The sequence below is a fragment of the Miscanthus floridulus genome, chromosome 3 (genome assembly GCF_019320115.1).
Source record: "Miscanthus floridulus cultivar M001 chromosome 3, ASM1932011v1, whole genome shotgun sequence".
Taxonomy (NCBI): domain Eukaryota; kingdom Viridiplantae; phylum Streptophyta; class Magnoliopsida; order Poales; family Poaceae; genus Miscanthus; species Miscanthus floridulus.
In genome coordinates this window covers 132,561,216-132,571,143 of record NC_089582.1, presented here as the reverse complement: position 1 = coordinate 132,571,143, position 9,928 = coordinate 132,561,216, and positions in this window count along the sequence as shown.

Here is a 9,928-nt window from a genome sequence, read left to right as displayed (position 1 = left end):
TGAAGTGGGAGATTGACGTTTACAGACTGCTATTAGCTCATGAAAAAAGAGCTAGGACCCACCTACTATAGATGGGCCTCATTCCTTTATAATACGATCTAGCTTGATCCATCATCCTCAAATTATGATAACTGCCTTCTAGCCACAGCCGGAGCTACTTCTAATCCAGAATCCAAAGGAGTCGAGCTTTTCGTACTACCATCGCCCGGGCATCGCTTTCTTCCCACTGCTTCTGTCTAGTTTTATTGCTCCTCCTCTCAACTTATTGTTCTTGTGAATACCGTACGTAGTAGTTCTTGTGAATATCAATCTAAGCGTAGGGCTAGGCTGGCTTGCAAGATTTGCTTCGTGCCGTTGGCAAAACACCAGTATATGCTTTGCCCTTCTCTTCCTTTAAGTTTAAGGGGACAAAGATACCGTCTTCTAAACTGAGGAGGGTTATGTATCGCCATAGATTATCTGCTACCTTGTTTTATTAATCTGACTTCACCCGAAAGAACAATAAGAAGTCAATGGGTTTGGTTTCTGACCGCACTTCTCTATAGGCATCCCAGCCGTCCTCTTCCTCCAGCAGCTCAAGGTACGCATATGAAACCACATCTTGAACCACAAAATTCGCCGTGATAGGTTTCTTCTTCCGCTCGGTACTCATCTACCCTAATCTTCCCCTCGCAGTGGATTCCACTAGGTTCTTAACCTCTTCCCAATTCTAAAACTGAAACCTACGATGTCTAATCCAACTCGGCACCTAACCAGCTTGTCAGCATCGTAAGTTTGCCTCAATATTCCCCCTAGAAATAGAATAAGAATGTAAATCTACTTTCATTTATTTATTAGGGATGAGACTTTCGTTTTTTTCTAGAACTAGAATAAGTAAGTATGCTCTGGAGTAAAAGGATTTGAACCTTTGCATGTCGGTACAAAAATCGATGCCTTACCACTTAGCTATACTCCAAACGGTCGGTTCCTGGGGAGAGGGGGAAGGGAGAAGCAGGGCTCGAAGAAAATGAGCTGTGCAAGGACGTAGGGATATAGCAAGTAAGCTGCAAGGTTTTCCCTTTAGGACCAAATACAACAAGCTCGTGACTCTAATAGAAACTAAGGGTCAGCTCTCTGCTCTATTTGCTTGTAATGCGTTGCCTATCAAAGTCAGCGAACGCTTCCACCCCCTCTTGCCCTTGTTACGCAACATGCTAACAAAGAACCTTGGTTCCATTGCGCCCTGTATTCCGAGGCGACCATTTTGCGCAGTTCGATCCATTTCCTGATCCGCAAAATCCAATAACGTACCTATATGAGTGGGATGGATGGTAAATCATTTGCAGTCTTTTTTGGTAGGACCTAGACACGGAGGTTCGGGAAGTAGCGCATGACATCATTCACTAGGTGAAAGGAACTGGCAGCAGCGAGAGCATCCTAGTTGACATGGTCAGGAGCTACAGTCCCCATATCCGTCTCTACTCTTTCTGTAATTGACTCCCTCCCGCTCCCGTCCATCAAAAAGTGTTATTTCCTCCAGCTCCCTGACTCCGCTTCTCCCTCCGATGCCGGTATATTAGATTAATTCATTGACAAAACCCATTGATTCCAAGCAAGAGGATGCATCGTTAGCGCAACGGCTTTCGCGCTAGTTGCTCAATCCGTTGCTTGTTTGGTGAGAAAATCGCTGATGCGAACTCGGTAGTGCTACTGAAACCACTTTGTGCATCTTCTGTTGCCAGGAAAGAAAGACGTGCTGGGTCAGTCCGGCACATCACGCTTGCTAATACGGCCCGACTGCCCCTATACATAAATAGTTTAATCGATTGATCGACTTAACATACATGTTTTTGTTATGGACAAGCTCTCCTTCTGTGCACATCGATCGACTGATGTAGGGATTTGCATGGGGCATTGCGCATCATGTCAGAGATTGTCAGACAATAAATGTTTCAATGGGTGTAGGTATAGGGGGAGGGGGTGTGGTGTACGCCACTGACTTTCTGGTGTGTAGGATGCACTTCCCACATGATTGTACAGTAGGCATTGGAGCCCTCATCTATAGGTACATGGAGGTGATTGCATATGTGGAGCGGCTTCCTTCAAGATGCCTTTGACCCAGGACCTACCCACGAGACCATTAACATTAAGGACGGAAGGATTCCCATGCATGATGCGTACAACTCTAATCGCGAAGCGAAGTAAAAAAACAAACCGATGAAAGGAGAGAATGCAGAAGACAGAATGATGTCAGGCCAGCACAAGAAGTCAGACTAAACAACCCATTAGACACATTAGGGGTACTCGACCATCAAGAGATAGGGATTTAGTGACTTACCAACCAACCAGACATTGAGGGCAAGACATACCATACAAATCATGGCTTCGGCTGCTGTAGTCCTCTAGCCGAGCCACTACTAGCGTGTGTGTAATTCATGGCAGTTCACTATTTTTTTGGTTATGGAGCTATTCTCTTTCTTTTATTTTTATATAGTATAGAGAGCGGTAAGTTAGTGCTGTTCTAAGGAAGTGGTAGCTGTTCCTAGTACACAAAGAAGGGAGATTTGTGTAACCCGAGCTCTTTGATCAAGACGGTGTGGCCAAAGTCAATCCTTTGAGAAAAAAGTCATTGATTTTCGTTGGCTATAGTGATCAGCACAAGGGGTACTGCTGTTATGATCCCCGCACGCAGACTCATCTCAAGACATGTCACATTTGATGAAACACAATTTGCCTCACTACCCCATGCGCCTCTTCTCAGGGAGAGATACACATACGCGCGATGACTGCTTTGCCACCGCCCACTCTATGTGCTCCGATTAGCGTTCCGGCACCTGGCAGTGCACACGGCTCAGATTTAGTTGACCACGCAGGACCATTGAGGTCCGACCCTATCATACTAGAAGTCCCATGCTTTTTGTTTTTCTTCTCGTGCGTTAGGATTGAAACCTAAGCTAATTAAGCTACTATCTCTAGAGAATGGTATCTGTTCATTTCTACCTATCCATAAGCGTATATAGGATGAATTCTAAACGAATCAATGGAAATTACGGTTAAGGCATTTGAGAATATTAGCATTGGGCACTCTAACTCGAAGGAAGAAGCCGAAGCCAGTCCAGTAGCTCGAACTCAGACTATCTACAAAAAAGATGGCATTCTCCCATAATCTGCCTTGTTTTGAGAAGTGGGGAGGTAGTTTTGTCAAGCTCGTTAAACGCAACGACAGTCAAGGCTAGGAAGATTTTCCAGGCCAGCCAACAAAGTGGGATATTCTTTGGAAGAAAGCCTGTATTGTTTGACAAGATCTTTAGGTCGGTCTCAACACGTTGGCATCTTCTATTCCTGACTCATTGGGGATATTATGCCTTTTGCTTGTCAGAAGTAGACCGACGATACGGACTAAAGTAAGTCAGATCTCAAAATATTTCATCATACTCAGTCCTGAAAGAACAAGCAAGGGATGAGCGCACGCTGGTAGTAGAAGGAAGCGGAGATGGAGGCAGCTAGGCATCAGTTTGAGTTCGAGATCGAGACCAGCTTCAGCCACTATTGCTAGGACGGGCTTACTTAGACTGAGAACAGAGATTCTTTTCTCTGCTATGCTACTTTCCTCTTTCTTCCCTGAGGGCATTCCTTTCCTGAACATAGAGCCAAACAGTCTTGCCCGGAACTCTATCCCCCCGATTCCTTCCCTTCTTGAAGAAAACGATACCGAGAACACCATCCAGGCAATAGCACTTGAAAAAATGAAAATACCATCTGCGTCAGAAAATATTCTATTGCTATTCTGTTGTTGAGGCTTCGAAAGCTTACTGCCCGGCCATGCTACTCTGTTTTGGTTGACTTCTGACACTGCTGATTCCATCTTTATATCGTTCGAGCTAGCCCCATGACTTCTTGGTCGAGCGCAGCTCTTGTTCGATTTCTCTTTCTTTGATCGAGCGCAGCGAGAAGCAAGTCTGGCGAACCTTGTGCTAAAATTCCTTCTTTTCTTTCTTTCTTGATTTTGGATCGGTTTGTTAAAGGTGGGAAAGGTTTGTTTACAAAGGCATGACTCAACTGCTGCAAACTCAACTGCTGCAAACTTATCAGGATTATACCTACCGTTAAATTTGTGCCGCATGGTAGTCTTGCATGTAAAAGGGCCTGTGGTGGTGGTTATCTATCAGGCAGGAAGAGCCAAGCCTATCACACGGGAAAGACCCCTAACCTACCACCAACTTACCTTCCAACCAAGCCCTTCGATCCTGCGCTGTTGCTGGGTATATAATCTCGGTCCTCCCCTTACTTTGAAGCCTACAGCTCCACAATTCGTTTTCCTATAATTAATGGCAGGAATCCAAAAGATAGCTATTTTTTCTTTTTCTTGTCTTTTTTCTGCTTTTTTCATGGCATCGAAGCTACGCTGAGGGAAAGCGATGCTGCCCACTCTACCGCAAAAGGGGGCGGCTTTCTTCTTCCCCAAAATGATAGTTCCACCATCAGGGCCCAGCATACAGCAAAACTCTATGGAGAGGCTGCGTTTTACAGCAAAGCACCTTGTGCCATCCGGCGCTAATCTTCTACATCACTAGGTTAGCGGGACCTGAAGAAAGACTAAGTTCGTCTGTCGGAAGCTCAGTTGTTGGTTTGGTGATACTAGTGCTTTCTAGTGTTTGAGTTGTTCAGGAGTCGTTATAAGTCAGATTACCTCATTGTAACACAGGTGTCCCCTGCTTTCCTTATTTCCTTTTTTATTGTATTGTATGAACTTTGGCTTTCTTAATAAAGCTGGGCGTCTATCCTGAGTGTGAGCATTCATAGTTGTGAACTTGTGATACTATTGTTTAACTTGCTGCAAAGACTACTTTTACTTGCAATTGGTTCATAAAATGGTCTGGTGCTTTAGGAGCTCCCACAATTACTTAAGATCTAGTGCTTGTTCTAAAGTCTAAACCAAGGAGCAAATGAAGAATTATCTGTAGTTAGCAGTTGTGTTGAGAAGAGTACTTCCTTATCTGGAGATTCTAGACATTTGTTATCTAGGGGAAGTTCACTAACTGAACACAGAAAAGTGATTAACCTAATGAATATTCTTATGTCCTTGGTTTGTTAGCAGTTTTGGATTTTGAAGCCCTTTCTTTGATTAAATAAGAAAGGACTACTTGGAAAGCGACACAGACACTGGTACATCAGGAAAACCTTTAGAACTCACCGTTCAACTTGATCTTTGCAGGAAAAAGCTTCTTCTCTATTAAGACAAAATAGCAATAAATAGACCAGCCAGCCGAGTGAACAAAGCCAGCCACAACTTCTCTTCCTTCTAGCTCACGGGGAAGGAAGAAAAGACTTTTCTTATTCCAAGCTAGCTACGGGACAAGTGAAATAGGCAGTTAGTTCAGTGAGGACAGCAGTTCCAGCAAAGACAGTGGAATGCCTTGGTAAAGCTGTTCATTCTCAACGGGAAAGGATTTCTCTATTGCAATGGGGCTAGTTTCAACAAGGTGGGCAAAGCTAGATACTTAGGATTGTCCAGTTGTTCCACCAACCCCTACTCCTGACCCAGGTACATTCTTCTTGGCAGCTCAAGACCTTTCTTGTTCCTTGCTCCCATGGATCGATACTAGTTACTTACCTTTAATCTTAGTTTAGTGTCTTTTACCTAACCTACTCGCTCGTCGAGCTTTTTTTATCTTGGTTATTGGCTTTTTTACTCAAGTTAGAGCTTTTCTTTCTTGGCTTTTCACTCAAGTTGTTTAATTGTTCGCTTGGCTTTAGCTCATTTTTTGTCCATTTCTTCTCTTTACAGATCCCCTCGAAGTAGGAAGAAGAATGGCAATGAAAAATAATAGCAATAGTCATCTCGTAGGTGCAGGTGCTGGTGAAAGAATAGCTTATGGGGCTGGAGTCAAAGGAGCTTTCATAGATATAGAAATCATAATAGAAAGAGCAGGCCTACGAGGAGCGAGTGCCCTTTGTAAGATGTGAGCCTGCCTATCAAACCATAGGCGCCTTACCGCCCCTTTCTTTTTTGAATTAGAAAGAAGGGGATGGGGGAATGAAAGACAAAGAAAGAGATCATGTTATTTATGATTGGAGAAAAGGAAGGGGCATGGTTGATGTGTCACTAGGAACCCATAGGAAGGGGAGACGACCGGCCTCATTCACATATGAAATTGCCAACATGAACACAAACGAAATCATCGAATTTCGTATAGAAAGAAAAGGAACCACTTCTATTCTCTTTTCTTAGGTATATGAAGAATTGCTTTTTGGCCCCTTTTGTCCAGTGGTTAGGACATCATCTTTTCATGTCAAAGACACGGGTTCGATTCCCGTAAGGGGTAGGTACTTATTCCTGGTCGAATCCATACATTCGCCGAGTAGGCCGACAAGTGCATAAAGCAATATAGCAATGCTATAGAAAGAAATGCGACAGAAAACCTTACCTATTCCTGTACTTGACTTGTCCTTTGATTTTGCTTACTCATAGGCCCCGAAATAGCATCGAGCATTGCCATAGTTGCTCGATTGGTTCATTTTATGGATCCTTTGCTTTTAGAAATAACTAGCTTTCCCCCCGCCACTTAACCAACGATGTCCCCTATGATGTTGATCGAGGAGGAATTTCTTTCATACGATCAGACCCAGTCCACTTCTCTGCAATTCATGGAAAATCCTGGCACTCTTGCTTTTATGCCTCAAGTAACTCCTACTTTCCTTGCTTTTAGTGAGACGGAGTGAAAGGTCCTTGTGTGGTTTTGGTAATTGAGTAACAACCTAGGTGGACTAATTGTGTTTATGTGAGATACACATGTGATTAGTCCACAGGTACATGTGTGTGAGCAACATATGCCATGAAGGTGAAAATGGCTTGGAGATGTTGCAAAGCTCACACAAGTGATGATGAAGGAGCTCATTGCACATGAGACATGACATTGAGTCATGTGATCAAGGTGGAGAAGATCAAGACAAGACTTGGCTTGATGGACCGGTTGCAAGTGTGAAGGGCAAGTCGAAGGCTTTGGAGTGATGGACCGCGTGGCGGTGAAGCTTGATCAAGACTTGGCGCTGATGGACGATGACAACGGTGAAGAGCAAGTGGAGTCAAGATTGATGAATCAATATGATCATGTGATGATATGAAGTGGATCATATCATTGTTGATCATGTTGGTGCATGTGTTGCATCAACATTGAAGGAGATGGAATGAAATGCGCAAGGCAAAGGTATAACCTAGGACATTTCATTTCACCGGTCATAGGTGTGTAGAGAAGTTTATGACCGGGTTTAGGATAGATGGCCATACTATCAAGAGGAGCAAACTTATTTGCATATCGATCATCTAGTGCCACTCGAGTGATCTAACTTTGCATCATCGCTAGGATCGAGTGGCGTGGCAAGTTGAGTGGCTAACATCCTTTGGGAAATGATTGTGAAAAGCTAACACACATACACATGGTGGTGTACACTTAGTAGTGTTGGCATATTTACAAAGGCGATGGAGTTGGAGTTGATGTGGATCAACTTGGTGAAGACACTCCACCGGCGGAGTGTCCGCCCGTAGAGTGCGGACAGTTCGACGGTGCCATTGACGCCCTACACAGAAAAGATAGAGTCTCACTGGGTGCACCGGATGCTGGCACTTAAAGATGGCAACGGGGCCCTGATACCCGATACCCGACGGGTATTTGATCCATTAGGGGACGGGGATGGGATCATATCTTTACCCGCGGGTATCTAAATAGGAAAGAATCCATACCCGACGGGTATAGCGGGTACGAGAACATTCCCTGTTTACCTGTCCCCGTTACCCATTGGGGAACCTGACTATTTAAGCTGTCATGCGAGTATTAGGCCCAAAGAAACTCAACATAGGTATTTTGGTCCAAATCTGAACAGTCATATATATAGTTTGTGTGTTCTAGGAACCCTCGTTCAATTTTTCCTCACTATCTCCGCCAGCAGCACAAGCACGCCTGTCTCACGAGCGCTCGTGCCCTTCGCTTCCTCAGTTCGGTCTCTCTACCACCTTTGCTCGTCCTCCTCGCAACCTCGCTCTTTCTCCTCGGCATCTCCGAGACTCCAACACTTATACCCGGGTGAAGAAGAAACGTCTTCGATTGCAAAGCTGCGACCCCAAGTGTCCTTATTTATCGGGTATGCAGTACCCGTCGGGTATCTGTTACCCGACCGATACCCGACAGGTATGGGGATGGGCAAGAATCTATACCCGAACAGTTAATGGGGATGGGGACAGGATGAATTCTCCGTAGCGAGGAAGAGAACGTTACAGTGATACCCGATGGGTATATCCCCGTTGCCATCCTTACTGGCACTAGAAGTGACCGGACGTTGGCAGGGTGCGTCTGGTCAGGCTAACGCATGATGACACAGGAGCTGGAGTTTGACCAGACACTGGGCTGTGTCTGATCACGTGCATCCGGACACGTCCGGTCAAGGTCGGTACCTTATTGTAAATGACAGGACGCTAAGGTCTAGCGTCTGGTCAGTTGAAGCTGTTGTGTCTAGTCTAAAGATGACCATTGAGATCGGAAGAATGCCATTGAACGCAGGTGACACGTGGCTGTCATCGGGCGATCGGACGTTGAGGTCCAGCGTCCGATCAACACGACCGGAGCGTCTAGTCGACCTGACAGTTGCCCAGTGAAGGGGTAATGACTAGTTTAGCCCTTGGGGCTATAAATAGAAGTGGCATTCGACCATGGCTGGAGATGAGCACCTTGGGGGACTTTGTGTCCATGCTTGAGAGTGCTTGGGAGCCCTCCATCTCACACATACTTGATAGTGATCATCCGATTATGTAAGAGAGCGATTCTAGTGCGATTGCATCGTGAGGCTACATCGAGTGGCACTAGGTGATCAAGTTGCAAGCCGGTGGTGCTTGTTACTCTTGGAGGTTGCCACCTCCTAGACGGCTTGGTGATGGTCTCCGTCGAAGTCCGCAAGAAGCTTGTGCGACGCTCCGGAGAAGAGCTTGTGAGGGGCATTATTCTCGCCCCACGGGAGTCGCGAAGAGCAACTTTAGTAAAGTATGTCATTGAGCTACTCTCACCTTCGGGGTAGGTTCTTGCGGTGCCCGACGTGTGGGCTTGGCGGGTGATGCCAATTAGCCGCCGAACCACCAAGTGAGCGGTCGACACAACGGGGACTAGCGTATTGGCAAACACGTGAACCTCGGGAGAAAAATCATCGTGTCAACCTTGTTCTTCCCGTTGGTTTGCATCCCCGTTACACAAGCTTACGATTATTTTCATATACATTAAGGTTGTGTTGTTGCTCTTGTAATTAGTTAGCTTGTGTAGCTTACTAGTTACCTTCTTGCTTGCGTAGCATAGAAGTAGCTCCCTTACGTGGCTAATTTGGTTTGTGTAACCTTGTTAGTCATATTGCTTAGTTTGTGTAGCTAAGTAATTGCACTCTCTAATTTGGCATTGGTTGCCTTGTTATTGAGCATTGCTAGTGAGCTTAGTCACATTGCTTAGTTTGTGTAGCTAAGTAATTGCACTCTCTAATTTGGCATTGGTTGCCTTGTTATTGAGCATTGCTAGTGAGCTTAGGTGGCTTTGTGCTTTTGCTTACTAGCATGTGTAGGAGCTCCCTTATTGCTTAAAGTACTAGTGGCATAGGTTTGTGTGACCTTGCTCCTAGAATTGGTTAGGAGAGCTCTAGCTAGCCCGGCACCTTTGTAGCTTGATTAGTATCTTTGCAAGGTGCTAGTGAACATAGATAGAGGGGTGTAGTCTTGGCTAGACCGATAGTTTTAATTCCGCACTTATTTCGGTTAGCCAACGTGATTAAGTTTTAAAAAGGACTATTCACCCTCCCTCTAGTCGCCATCTCGACCCTTTCACAGAGCACCTGTAACTGAACATTGCTTGCCTCAGATGCAGTAGAAAGAAATTGCAGAGTTAGGTATTATATCACATAGAAAATGAAACGTGGAAAA